The following is a 14321-nucleotide window of genomic DNA, read 5'->3' on the forward strand; positions in this document are numbered from 1 at the left end:
GAGGCTGCCAGTCCAACCCTGGGACCAACTACTTTCAAACATCTGGTTACATAAATGATAAATGTCCTCATGGTTTTAGCCACCATTAACTACAAGCTCTGTTATATGTAGCTGAAAGCATTCCTGGCAGATAGAGTTTCTTTACTGGTCTCCATCTCTTACTGGATTTTGAGTAACTCTAAGATAGTGGTGGGATGTTTATTGTCATAATCCCCTCTATCAGGCAGGGTACATGGTAGGATTTAATATTATTTATTATTATTATTGTTACCAACAAAAACATCTTGCATTTATTCAAACTCCATGTCTATCTGGCTCCAAAGCCTGGATCCTTAATCAGTATTATATAATTCGGTACATTGACCAAAGAGGAATGAATGAAGAAATGAATGAATAACTTACCAGCAGGTGGATTTGCAGGAATTTGTTTTCGTGCCAGTTTTATTTAACAACTTTATTAGAATTTATATTAGAATTTAAAAATGAGGCTTTGTTACTGGCTTTGTATTTTTTGCTTCCTTTATCCTAATTCATAAAAATTACATTCTCGAGCTTTTGAGGGGGCACTGAAGGGAGACAGTTGGGGTCTATTCAGGACATCTCATGTGCCACGTGTGTTGGCTGTGTGGATTGATGTCATGCAACAATGCTGGGAGGTAGCTGTCACTGCCTGCCTTTGGACAGAGGAATGACAGACTTAGAGAGGCTGACTATTTTAATGCAATCCTGTGAGATTCGGGATCCCATGTTCTTCCTACTCTATATCTGAATAACACCTGCTTGAGAATCTGCCATGATATTTTGCTATTGAAATTTGATCTGTTATTATGGAAAGTCAGGACCATAGACCACACTGGTGCATCCTTGTAGTGAACGGAGCTGAATACATGCCCAAGTGGTGTGGTGTTAGGGAAGAGTCTCTGGCTTCTCTGAGCTCATATGCATTGAATCCTCCTTAGCCAGTAGTTACTTTCTCTCCTCCCCTGCAGCTTCCTGGTGAATAAACCTGGCACAAAATTCTCCCTGTTCCTGAATACGTTTCTTTGCTTCTGCCCCAAAACTTAGCAGCTGTGGTTCGATGGGGTCCCAAGGCCATGTAAAAGTGTCTGAGAGCAGCTCTTAGCATCTCCAGAAACTTAACCAATCCCACAGGAACTGGCAGTGCAATATCCCACATCCGGCTCCAGGGAGTAATAGAATATCCAGCAACTATTCTTAAAATGCTCTTTCATTTCTTTCCTCTTCTATTCCCTGTTCTCACTTAAAAGAGCTGTCTCAGCACCTCACTTTTTAAACTACATACTGATGTTCATCAGTCCTTGCTTCCCTTGTACCTTTCCTTGTCGTCTCTCCTCTTCTTTTCATTTTTTCCTATTACAAAATTCCCCCCAAAAACTGTCTGGCAAGTCAGGACCTTTCTGAGAGTTTTGGGAAATGGGAAAAAATGAGTTTGGTTGGTGGAGATTAGAGGAAGTTTGGAACTGCAAGTATATTAACATTGTTTTATCTTGTCATATGTCTATGTCTACTAGGTCTGTCACTGTGTCTCTATGTCCACCTCAGCACCCTATCTCTATCAGGATATGGTTATTCATCTATGTTTCTTGTTTTCTGCATTTCCCCATTCCTTCCTCACCTCTCTCCTGCTCCACCCACAACCAAGGAGGTAGTCAGCTCAGGCTCATTGCCTCAGGGGAGGGATGTGGCAGGAAGAAGACCAACTTTTGCCTCCCCTACACTGTCTTCCTGACTTTTGTAGTCAAAAGATGAAGCCCCAGAGAAGGCAAGGATTTTGGATACAGAGGAGCATCGTGGCAAGGGTGTAGGACCCCTCTTCATTACCTAGAAAGATATTTTCTTCCTTCACCCCATCCAATTGGAGGATGAGTGAAGAGGGTTGAGGGAGAGATCTCTGAGGACAGAAGAGAGGTGACCCAGGCCACACGTTCTGGACCCATGCAGGGGAGACCAGAAGACCACAGGAACATGTCAGTGTGATGATTCTAGGCAAATGGGGTCCCAGGCAGCATTTTTTAAAAATAAATTGCCTGGTGTTAAGCACAATACAGAAGCAGCAGAGAACTGTTGAGGGTGGATAGATTGCTGGATTTTATTACCTCTTTCCCCCAAACTCCCAGCACTGTGATACTGAACCTCAGGCAGGACTAGGGATTTGTATCCCCACTATACACTGCATAGCAGAGACTTAGGGTCAGACTGAAGTTGCTTTACAGAAAGACAAAGTATATTCAAACCTCCATGTTTGAATGCTGTAATTCCTACCAGATTCATTTCATCGTTACCCATAAGGATATGGATATAGATATGAATATGGTGATATGAACTCCCCTCAACTTTGTGCAGTCCTTTCTCAGGACATCTGTTGCAGATCCACGTAGCTGTTGACATCCCTCACTTACTAGAAGCAAAAGAGAAGATCAAGCATACCTGTCCACATCTTGATCTCATCTTTCTCCCATACTCCTGTTGCTCTATACTCTCATTTCTGTTTAGTCGCCATGAACGTCCTTCAAGCATGCTAGGCTCTCCTGCACACACGGCTTGCACACCTGTTGTCTGTAACGACCTCCATACTCCCCCCGACATGCACTAGATAACACACACGGATTCACACACTGTTTTGCCTGAATAATTTTTATAGATCCTTCAAGTCACAGTTTGAGATCATTTTTTATGATTTAGAAAAATTCCTTTGACCGCTGTCTTCCAAACTTGACATATTTCTAGCACTTCAGTAGTTCATAAAATGTAGTAAGGCTTAATAAATATTTGGTGCGTGAAAGAACATCAGGATGAATCAATGAATGGACAAATGAACAAACAGATGGATACATGCATGGATAGATAAGTGAGTGAAAGGATGGATGGATGGATGGACGGATGAGTGAATGATGTTTGGCATTTCTAGCCTCTCATGTCTTAGTGTTATCTCTAAGTAAAAAATTTTCGTTGTGTTCAACTTCTTTGAGTCCAACATGCCAGTCTAGCATCTTCATGTCCTTGATCTTGGTGTCAAGGCATTGAAATAACAGGTGGAGGCATTTGCTTTTTAAAATCAAATCTTATTTTGAGCTGCCAGAGGTCAAAGCAGTAAACCAGAAGCATAAATCACCTCTTTTGTTTTTTATGCATTAGCACTTGGCCATCTGAATAGGGCACTTTCATTGACTTGTGGGAACAGGTTGCCTGGCTTTCCAGCTCCCCAAGGGCAAAACAAGTCATTCATTCATTTATTTCTGTCTTCATTCATCTCTTCTGTCAGGCTTTCAATATAGTGTGGTAATCAAGAGAAGGAATTTTGAAATTTTAATAAAATTGGGTTCTGACTCAGTCTGCCACTTAGTACCTGGTGCATCGTCTGGACAGTTACAAATCTTTTCTGAGCCTAAGCTCGCTCGTGTATAAAGTGGGGCTCACCGTATTTAACTCTCAGGAGTGTTTTGAGCATTTGATGAGTTAATAAATGTAAAGCATTTTATACAGCACCTGGTACAGAGTCAATGCTCAATAAATGTTAGCTCTTATTATAAACTCCCTAATACACGAATCTTCCCATCCTCAAACATTTATTGAACTCTTATTGAGTAGCAGAGCCTGAGCTGAGTAAAATATACCTTTTACTTCTGAAGACCTCGCAGTCACTTGAGTTTGACAGAGTCGTGAGTCAATACTTAGAAACTTCCTGGCAGACTTCATGGTGGATTATGGAGAATGGCAAGACCAAAAAAGGAATGACTCATCCTTTCTGTGTGCAGGTGGGTGGTATGGCTGGGGAGGGCTAAAGAATTCTGGCCTAATTGTGTAGGGAAGGTAATGCTAGGATTATCGATTATTTTAAGCTGGGAAGTGATGTGACTGCATGTCTCCCCTAAAACTTCATTGGCAGCAGAGTGGAGGATGCAATAAAGGCAGGTGGATTGCAGCAAAGTAGATCTGGTTGGAGGTAGGGCAGGTGTTAAACAGACAAGGTGTGAAGTGAGGAGCATCTGCATTAAAGAAGAAGGCTTTGCAGAGGAGGGAATTGGGGGCTCTCTAATACCTTGCTTCTCACAGAGTGGTCCTTGGAGTAACAGCATTGGGATTACCTGGCAGCTGGTTAGATGTGCAGACACTCAGGCTCCACCTGAGACCTCTTGGATCTACATATCAGCAAGATTCCAGGTGATTTGTACAGGCATTAAGGCTTGCAAAAGACTGCAGGTAGACTGAATAGGATTTAGGGACCACCTGGATGTGGGATGAAGGGAAAATAATTAATTAGGAATTAGAAAGTCCACAAAATCAAACACACATACTGGACTTTGCTTCTTGAGAAATGGGGGAAGGTTACATACCTACCTCATTAATGATTTTTGTTTCTTGATATTAATTTAGGATTAGTTTTATGAAAGGGAGACAAACCCTTGGTTTCTCCTTGAGCCCACTGGGATGACATCTCCAGAGGGTTCTTGTATATATCTTTGCACATCGGGCCAGGTTTTGTTTCTTTATCACCAAAGCCATAGCTGAGTGTTTATGGCTCAGTTATAAATCCCCAGAACATGGATTTCCTACTGGAAGTGCTGACTCAACCTTAACTTTAGCAGTGCAAATGGTGCCACAATAAAACGTATATATCAAAGTTGTGGCGACTATAAAGGTCTTTTAAAATCGAGTTGACATTGCAGTATGTTTCCTTGAGATAAGGTGAGGATTTACGTTCATAAATAGAATTGTGAAGCCCGAGAAGCATAATTGGCAATTTGGGGTGTTGAGATTTGGGGATGTTTTGTCCTTGATTCTAACTGAAGACTTCCCTTCTTATTCTCTGTGAGGCAGTCTCACTTTCACACTTTTAATTTGGCTTTGTACACAGAGATGAAGAAGTAATTCTGAGGACCCCCTTGATAAGTTCCCCTGCAAAGTGCTTTCAAACTGATTCAATTCAATAAAACATTTTTTTAAAAACTCATAACCTATGTACCCAGAATACAAAGTGAACAAGGAATTCTGACTTCAGTGTACTCACCATCTAGCTTGGGAGGTAGCCTTGCATTGCTTTGTTCATTTAGTAAATATATTTTGAATGCCTATTATGTGCCTGGCAGTAATTCCAGGGTGCCGTGTTAGAGCAGTGAACATGAGAAAGTCCCTGCCTTCAGATGGTTTATATTCCGTGGAGGGGAGACAGGCAATAAAATAGGCAATCAGATAAATATGAAATATAATGCTGAGATAGGGAACCTGCAGGCACTGTTTAACACAGAGTCAGAAGCTCCTGACCACCCTGATCAAAGACAAGATGAGGTAAAAGAACCAGTTAAGACTGGTTGAAACCAAGATGGCAAGGAAATCTCACTGCTTAACCTTGCGGCTCATTATACCCTGGTTATAACATATTAGCACACTTAAAAGAAACTCCCACTGAAACTGTAGCAGTCCTAGGAGGGACCTCATAAAGTAGAGAATGGGGAGGGTTCCCAGTTTTAGGAAATCACTACCCTTTTCCAAGAAATAACATAAATATTCCTCCCCTGCTTAGCTTATGATTAAGCCGTTGCTTAAATAAAAAAAATAAAATTAAATTAAAAAACCCCAAAGGTGCTTTCTCTTCATCAGGGAGAACTAGCCCCCACTCTGTCTGTGCAGTAGGTCTTCTATATTTCCTAAATAAAACTTGCTTTCACTTTACACTGTCGCCTCGCTCTTGAATTCTTTCTCCCTCAAAGCCAAGACCCACTTGGACCCAGCATCACGAATTACTTTCCTGTAACAATTAAAGGGAATAAATGTTAAAATAGAAGTATTTCCTGCAGGAGCACAAAAAAGAAACATTTGTATCTGCCAAAGCAAATCAAGAAATGAGGACAGAGAGAATACACTAGAACTGTGCATTGATAACTAGTAACTAGTTGTTTACTGAGCAAATGCGTGGAGGTGTGAAAATACAAGACATGTATGTGCCAGTGTGCCTGGTATCTGGGAAGTGTGTTTGGAGATAGCTCTGGAGGAAGGTAAAATCAAGTATATTCTTAATGAGCTGCCAACAATTTTAGATTTCAAGCCATAGATAGACAAGATGCAATGTCTGTCTTAATAAAAAAGGTTGGGCTGGCAGACGGGAGACATGGGCATAGCCAAGCCCATGGTGGAAGGGATTGAAAGACTGAGACTTGGGGGCTGACTCCAGGGGGAGGGGGGGCTCTGGGAGGGAAGCTTGGTGAGTAATGGCAGTGGGGACATGGTGGGGAGAGGGGGAAGTCAAAGATACCTAGGTGTTGGATGTGTTCCCTATTTTTCCAGATTAGAGGTCACATTGATCTTGACATCCTAGCCGTTTCCTTTAGAGCTTATAATTCTCTTTCTGACCTATTTTTAAAAGATACCGTCAAATGCATGCAGCAAAGAAAGCTGAAGCTTCATCAGTGACCCAAAGCCTTAGCTACCTGCCATAGCTGGGCAGCACAAAGCACACAGACAGAAGTCAGAGGGGCAGCTCAGAGAACGACCTGGAGACACCCTTAGCCCAACAGTCAATATTTATACTCATCAAAGTGCTTGACTGGGATTGTTCCATCAGCACGCAGACCCCTTGAAACACATGCATAGCGCACATGTTCTGCATTGCAAAGTGTGTATTTTTAATATTGATTTCTCAAAATCCAACAGGCCTCATTGATTTTCACAGGACCTGGAAGAAAAGACTATGATAAACCAAAGACGCTTACAGCTTCATCAGCCCAAAGGACATGACTTATTTTCCTCTTCCTTGAACTTTTCTTGGCTTCCTGGGAAGATAACTTATTTTTATTTCTCTCTTTATTTCTTTATTTTGTATCAGCCTGTATTAAAGTCCTATAAATAACCTTAGAGACACACGGAACAGATTCATTTAATTTTCCTTTAGTTATCCTAAGTCGGAACAGATGTGTGTTTGTGATGGAAAAGCCGGGGCGGGGGTGGGGGGGAGTGAGAGAATGAATCATAGGTGTGGAGAGAGAGATGAGAAACCTACTGGCATCTCTGGTGGAACATCTGACTGATTTTCGGAGGTCACAAACAGTACAAGCTTTACCTGGCAGGGTCCACTTGGACCTAAGTACATCTGCCAGAGCTGAGTGCCTAGGAAGCCGAGATGCCAAATCATGAGCAGGGTGGGCCCAAATTCGTAGCAAAATGTGTTTTCTAGCATCACCTGCATGTGGTGCTACCCAATTGCTCAAGCTATTAACTGACTCTTACTTTCTTCAATGCTTACAAGGTATGGTGGTGAAGGTGGGTAGGAGACCCGAGATCAGAAATCTAGCTTCGAGATTCATAGAGTATGGAGATCAGTTGGTCAATCAACAAGTCTTGATTGAACATCTGTTGATTGTGCTCAAAGCTCAGGCTGTGTGAGACATATTCCAGATCCTCTTGGACAAGGCATCTCACCCTAACTGTGAGATCAAGCATCCCTTACATTGCCTAGGAATTACTGAGTGTCACGTCTCAGACATGAGGCTGGTCTGGGGCATCAGGAATGAGCCAGGGAGAGGACAAGCCCTCAAGGTCAAGTGTAAGAGGCCAGGATAGCTGTGAGTGTCCAGGGAACATATCTTTCCTGGCATGTGATAGTATGACATTCAGTGGCAAGAGTGTATTGTCAGTTAAGTGTCAGGATTCACAGTGCAGAAGGTGCGAGGGAGCTAGCACAAGGTATAAAAGCAAATCCTTAGGAGAAAGATGCCCATAAGAGCTAGTGAAGGCATCAGAGTCCAACAAGCAGTCTTGGAAACAGAATGGAGTTCCTTTTATGGAAGGATTAAGGAGAGAAAGCCAGGGCAGAAGTCCATCTGGGCAATATGGTGAAGTGGTGCCGGTGCTCTGTGGTGCCCAGGGCTGTGCCGGGCAGAGCCTGACAAGTTGCATGAACCCAGACTGCTCCAGTGCTGGCCTGCTGATGGAATTGTCCTTTCCTGGTTGGGATTTCATCAGGGTGGGGATTAGACCAGAGCGTCTCAAACCCTAATGTGCATGCAGGTAACCTGCAGATGTTAAAATGCAGATTCTGATGTAGTAGGTCTGGATCGGACTAGAGATTCCCCATTTCTAACAAGCTCCCAAGTGGCTGCAGACCAACTTTGAGAATTGAGGGAGTAGAGGAAGAGATCTGAAGAGATATAGCTGAGAGGAGTTAGGGAACATAGCCTGCCATCTATCTACAGAGGGACATGGGTGCCCGGGAAGTAAGTAATCACCAGAGGATGTTTAATGAGACTCAGTATGCCTTTACCCATATCTCATTTAATGCTCCTAGCAACACCGCCAACTGGGCTTTATCATGATCCCCTTAGAACAAATATGCAAAATTAGGCAAAGCAACTTGCCTCATTTAAAAGATCCTTTAGCTAGTAAGGGTCAGTGCAGGCTCAGACACCGAGGTTTCAGATAAAGATGGCTGTGGAGGCATCAGTCAGACAAAGCTGATGCAACAACAGGCTTGAACTTGATTCTGAGTCTTGATTGTCTTACCTGTAGAATGGGATCTTATGTAGGTTAAAGGTCACAAACCATGCAAAGTATTTGGCTTGGAGCTTATACTCTTAAAACATTGGTTATTCTGTAGGAGTTGATAAACTCTCTGGAGAGAGGCAGTAATAAATATTTCGGGTCCTGAGGATCTTAAGGTCTTTGTTGCAACGACTCGACTGATGTTCTTAACGCAAAAGCAACATAGACACTAAATAAATGAATGAGTGTGGCCATTTCCCACTAAAATTCCATTTACAAAAACAGGTGGCAGGTCAGGATTGGCCCACAGGCCATAGTTTGCCAACCCCTGTTACAGAGTATTATTATGGTAATATGTAACTAAGAATAAAACACAGCAAGAGATTCAATGAGACAGCCTTGGAAGGAGTATAGATAAAGCTCAATGCTATAGCCGGAGTTTTGTTTAACTCACGTACAAATGGCAAATAATGCTCGGGCCCTGGCCGGTGTTAATAGCTTATCTCACCAAAATGGAGAATAAAACAACATAATTGTAGGGAACTTAATGCCTGGTAACATTGGACTCTTTGGTAATGGAGCTGTAAGGGCCAATAAATAGTGACACTGCTGCAGTTTATTGTATTGAGAAATATGAAGACATTCCCTCAGAGGCCCCAGAAATTACAGAATGAATCTCTCAGAGGCTCAGTTGACCAGATAAGTGTTATCAGTCAAGAAAGGCTGCTCCATCCTCGATGATCCCCATGGCTGATAACGCCTTAAGGAAGCACAAAAGCCAGGGCCCCTGGAGAATGCCCACCCACCCCATTTATTAGGAGGTACATGCAGAAATGAGGGTCTCTGCAGCAGACCTTGGGGGAGGCTGGGGGAAGGTCTGAGTGTCCTGATTGGGGGCCACTCTAGATTCAGCAGGTGGGCATCTTCAGGGCTGACTTGGGAACCCTGGGGGCTCTCCTCTCCTTGTCTCATCTCCCACTCCCCAGCCCTTGGCAGGGCGCAAGGGGAGGCAACTTTTATTTTTGTTTATTTTTTTAGTGTCTGTGTTTATCTCTGTGTCCCCAGGGCATGGCATATAGAAGGACTCAAATATATTGAGAGAGTGAGTGAGTGATATGAGACACCTGATTTAAGTGCAGCATGGAATAGGAAAAGGACAGGCTTAGGAAAGGTGAGATCCAGCCCTCTAGGAAAGGTATGGCAGCCTTGGGCTGAGAGAGCCATTGATTTAGATAGTCTCAAGTCCATCTCAGAAAGAAAGCTGTAGTTGTGCAAAGGATATAAGCCCATCCTCGCTCTTACTAACTGGCTCAGAAGGGGGTGAAAGTGGGGTAGAAAAGGCCATAATTAAGATAGGATAGTTTCTGTTTCTCCACGGTAGAACCCTCCCGGGTCTGCACTGTGCCAACAGCCTTGTATCCTGCTCCCTCTTGTCCCCGGCTCTCTCTAGGCTCAGCTACGAAGTCATCATGCTCTTTTTCTTGTTATGGGGTCTCCAACTGCCATGTTCCCTTAACCCAGAAGACTTTTTACCCCATTTCCCCTGGTGGACTCTTATTCTCCTTTCACTCTGAAGCTGAAATGTCACTCCTTTGAGGAAGAAGACTAAGTCAGCAGAGACACTGTCCACACCCCACACAAATTGTACCCTGAAGTCACATGGTCATTTACTGACTCCGTCCCTGGGATAGCAGCCTCGCCAACAGTAGGGACCAGGTCCCCACTAGCAAGCCCTGTCCTTACTGACACAGTATGCTCTAGAGGAGTTGTACAGGAGGGCTCCTGGGTCTGCTTAGTTCTGAACAGCACTGGCTGCTGGTGCTGGAGATGTCAACATGCCCCCATAGCTGGCCCTGGCCCTACTCTGAACTCAGCTGTCTGGAGAAGGACATAGTGTTTCTACCTGGCAGGGACCGGCGAAGCATGGATGGACAGATAATTCATTTGTTTAGCCATAATATATTGGCTATCTGCTATGTGTCAGCTCTATTTTGATGCCGGTGATACAAAGATAATAAGATAATATCCTTCCCCAGATCAGAATTACAAAGTGGAGAGAAGGACAGACACACAGACAGACAATTGCTTGATAATAGATAATGTGTGGGTAGAAGTCTATTTAGGATGTTCGGGGCGTGTAGAGGATGTGGCAGCTCACATTGCTCACGACAGTGTTTCTCGAGCATCAGTGGGCAGGTGGAACTCATCTAGGGCTTTGTTGAAAGGTAGATTCTGATAGGGTAGGTCCAGGGGGAGCCTGCGTTTCTGCTTTTCTGATAAATTCCCAGTGCTGCTGATGCTATCAGTCCATGCCATGGTCTGAATGTTTGTGTTCCCCTGAAATCCATGAGTTGAAACCTAACTTTCAAAGTGATGGTATTAAGAGATGGGGACTTTGGGAAACAATTAAGTCACGAGGGCAGAGGCCTTTTGAATGGGATTAGTGCCCTTTACAAAAGGAGCCTGAGGGAGCTTGTTTGCACTTCCACAGTGATAAGGCGTCATGGACGAAGCAGAGAGTGAGCCCTGCCCAGACACTGAATTGCCTGGAGCCAATGTATGTTGTTGGAAGACACCCAGTTTATGGTATTTTGTTATAGCAGCCTGAATGGACTAAGGCAGTACACTAACCCTACTTTGAGTACTAAAAGTTTGCAGAAAGACTTCAAAAAAGGTGACATGATTAAACCTTGAAGGATGAATAGAGTTTTGCAGGGTGAAGCAGAGAGAAAATTTTTACCAGGATGAGAGAAAATAGAATGCAAATGCAGAGGGTGTGTGTGTGTGTGTGTGTGTGTGTGTGTGTGTGTGTGTGTAGTGTGATGTATATGTGTGATGTGTGTATATGTATTTAACATATGTGTGTGTATGTGTGCGTGTTGGTGTGGGGGGTGTGTGTATGTATGTAGGGGTGTGTGTGATGTGTGTGTCGGGAGTGTGTAAGTGGTGTAAGGTATGTGGGGTGTGTGTGTGTGTGTGTGTGTGTGAAGGCCCAAGGCTTGTCTGGGCGACTGTAGGAAGTCCAGCACGACTGGTGCGTAGCAGGGTGGGAGGGAACGCAAAGGCAGTAGAAGGCGGGTCGGTGGGGGGGGGGTCCCTGCACGCTCTGCTGACGGATTCAGACTGCTCAGCAAGAAACAGGGAGCCACAAAGGCTCATTAAGGAAATAATCTAAAGGCACAGGCCTTTGAAAAATAATTTTATTGATAGGCTGACAGTGATTTGCTTTTCAAATGATAAAATTAACAACAACAACAACAACAAAAACACTCCCTCTAATGCTGGGTTTCTCAACTTTGGCTCTATTGACATTTTAGCCAGATAAATCCTTTTCACGGGGGCCGTCCTGAGCATTGTATAGTGTGTGTGGTAGCATCTACACACTGGATGCCAGGAGCACCCTCCCATGCCCTCCCCCACTGCGGTGTGACAACCCAAAATGGCTGCAGACATTGCCAGCTGGTCGATGGGGTGCAAAATAGCCAGCGGTTGAGAACCACTCTCTAAAGCCTGAAATGTCTCATTCTTTGTATTCATTTCATGGAAGCCCAGACCTTTCAAATATTCAGTAGCCCCCAAGACTCAGGGAGCAGGTTTTGTTGAGAGGCATCACCTCTGCATGAGATCGATCTGTTCACTGCTTCTCCGAGGCAGCAGCAAGGAGCGGATCCTAGCCTGGAGTGAGGAACACAGACACACCTACTTATAAATTCTGTTTTAAAAATAACGAAATTATTTGCCTCTTCCTGCCATTCCTTGGCCCTCTCCCTCTTCTGGATGCGCACAGAGGAGTTGAGGAAAATACAGCTACGAAAGGAAAATTCCAAGTCCATGACATCTGTGGATGCATTTGGATTTTGAAGAATAGTTTTAAGGTAAAATAATACCAGAAGTAAACTCTGACAGGTGATATTGAGCTTCTAGCAATTTCCTGTCCATCATGATATCAGATCGGGCTGGGTGATTTTACGTGCCCTGAGCTGATGTCTCCCAACCCTCCTACCGTTTATTTTCTTGTTGGCTGTGCATAAACTTAGAATGCCAGGTTAGGGTATGTTACTGTGAAAATATGAATGAACAATAGTGCGTATACTCTCTCAAGAATTTTTGTCTTGGAGTGTAGAGGGGGAGGTGGTATAGCATAGTGGTTAAATAGCTGGGGCTTCAGCTTAAAACAGACCCAAGTTCAAATTCTGGCAGCAGTACTAAGGTTGGGCAAGCTATTTAACTTCTCCAAGACTCAGTTCCACGATCTGCAAGAAAAAGAGATTATTGGAGGATTAAGTGAAATGCGGCACATTAAGGGCTTTGCTGGGTGCCTGGCATGTAGCAAGCCCCCAGAAAAGGAAAAGTATCATTTCAGTTTTTAGGGTAAACGATACAGTGATCCTTGCTTGCTTGAGTTGGGAAGGAGGAAAAGGGAAACTGTCATTCGTTACGCATCCATTATATGCCAGATGACCATAGAGCACTCGACCACCTGAACATCACATAGCTCATCAGTGCAGAGGAAGCATTCAAATCTAGAACTGTCTGGCACCAAAGCTCATGTTCACTCGATGAGACCATGCTATGCACTGAGGATGTGGCCATGTGAGCTCAAATAGCACGTGCTTGGACATGTGGTGCTCTGGGCTTCAGCATAAACTCAGAAACTTATGGGTGCCTATTTTACTACTTTCTGCATTGTGTTGTGTTGTTATTTGAATATGTTTTTTAAATGCAGGTGCTGCTGCCTTCTACATTTGCCGGTTTCACAACTTTGGGCAAGTTATTGAACCTACCTGAGCCTCAGTTTCTACATCTCTGAAAAGGGATAACAATTCCTCTATGTAGGAGTTAAATCTGTTGCTGTAAGTGGGGCCTGCTGGCCTAGTTCTGGCCCCACCAATATTCATCCTGTTGTCACTCTTGCTAAACAGGCAGGGATGGAAAGTGGATCAGGGAGCCATAGATAGATGGCATAGATTGAATCTGAGTGGCTGACCATTGTTTGTGTGTGGGAGAGTCGTGGGGGTGATGATCATAGCCTTTGAGACAAATTTGAGGATCCTTACACTGACTCCACCAACAGACCAGCTGTGGGCCTCCACCCCAATATGGCACACCTTAGCTTTAACCCATGCTGTACATGGGAACCCGACCTTTGAAATTATTAGGCTTCTTTGGGGGAAGACAGACTTTCTGTAATCCATAACCATTTCCTTTTGCTGGCCAAACCTTCAAGGAATAAGCCTCACCTTTATTGACAAACTTCAGAGGACTTTCAAAAAATAAAACAAACACATAAGAAACAGAGACTTGTTCAGGGCAAAGCTTGCCCTGGGCCATAAATTTATTGATTCACCCCAACCATGCTGACTTTAATATCTTCAAACCTTACGATCAGGGTGAAGCGTCTTTTTGAGATAGGGTAGATAGGAGAGCATTGTCTGTGGGCCAGGGAACCGACCTCAACTTTTGTTTTACCTTTCTGCAGACATACAATAAAAACAATTTAATTCAACACACATTTGCTGGACAGTAACTCTGTATCAGATCTTGGTGCCACAAATATGGATAGAACAGTCTTTCTTTCCTGGAGAATAAAACTGTAATAAAATAGTATGCTGCCTCACGGTTTTCTTTGGTGCATCAAGTGCATCAGGTGCACAAAGAAGGGTGACTCTCATCGTCACCATGTTATAGATGAAGAAAGTGACCCTCAGCATATTATAAAACATATCATTCATTCATTCATTTGACCAATTTTTATTGGATATTTAATGTATGCTGGGCACTGGGCATCCAGTGATGGGCATCATGGGTAATGGACACCCTGAGTTTAT

General features: G+C 43.6%; 1 protein-coding gene across 1 annotated transcript in view; it reads left to right on the forward strand.

The window, feature by feature from the left end:
- HS3ST4 (heparan sulfate-glucosamine 3-sulfotransferase 4) overlaps window positions 1-14321 on the forward strand; it is a 353140-nt gene that overhangs the window by 175931 nt on the left and 162888 nt on the right. The window lies entirely within an intron of this gene.

This window comes from Lemur catta, chromosome 2 (assembly GCF_020740605.2).
Source record: "Lemur catta isolate mLemCat1 chromosome 2, mLemCat1.pri, whole genome shotgun sequence".
Classification (NCBI taxonomy): Eukaryota; Metazoa; Chordata; class Mammalia; order Primates; family Lemuridae; genus Lemur; species Lemur catta.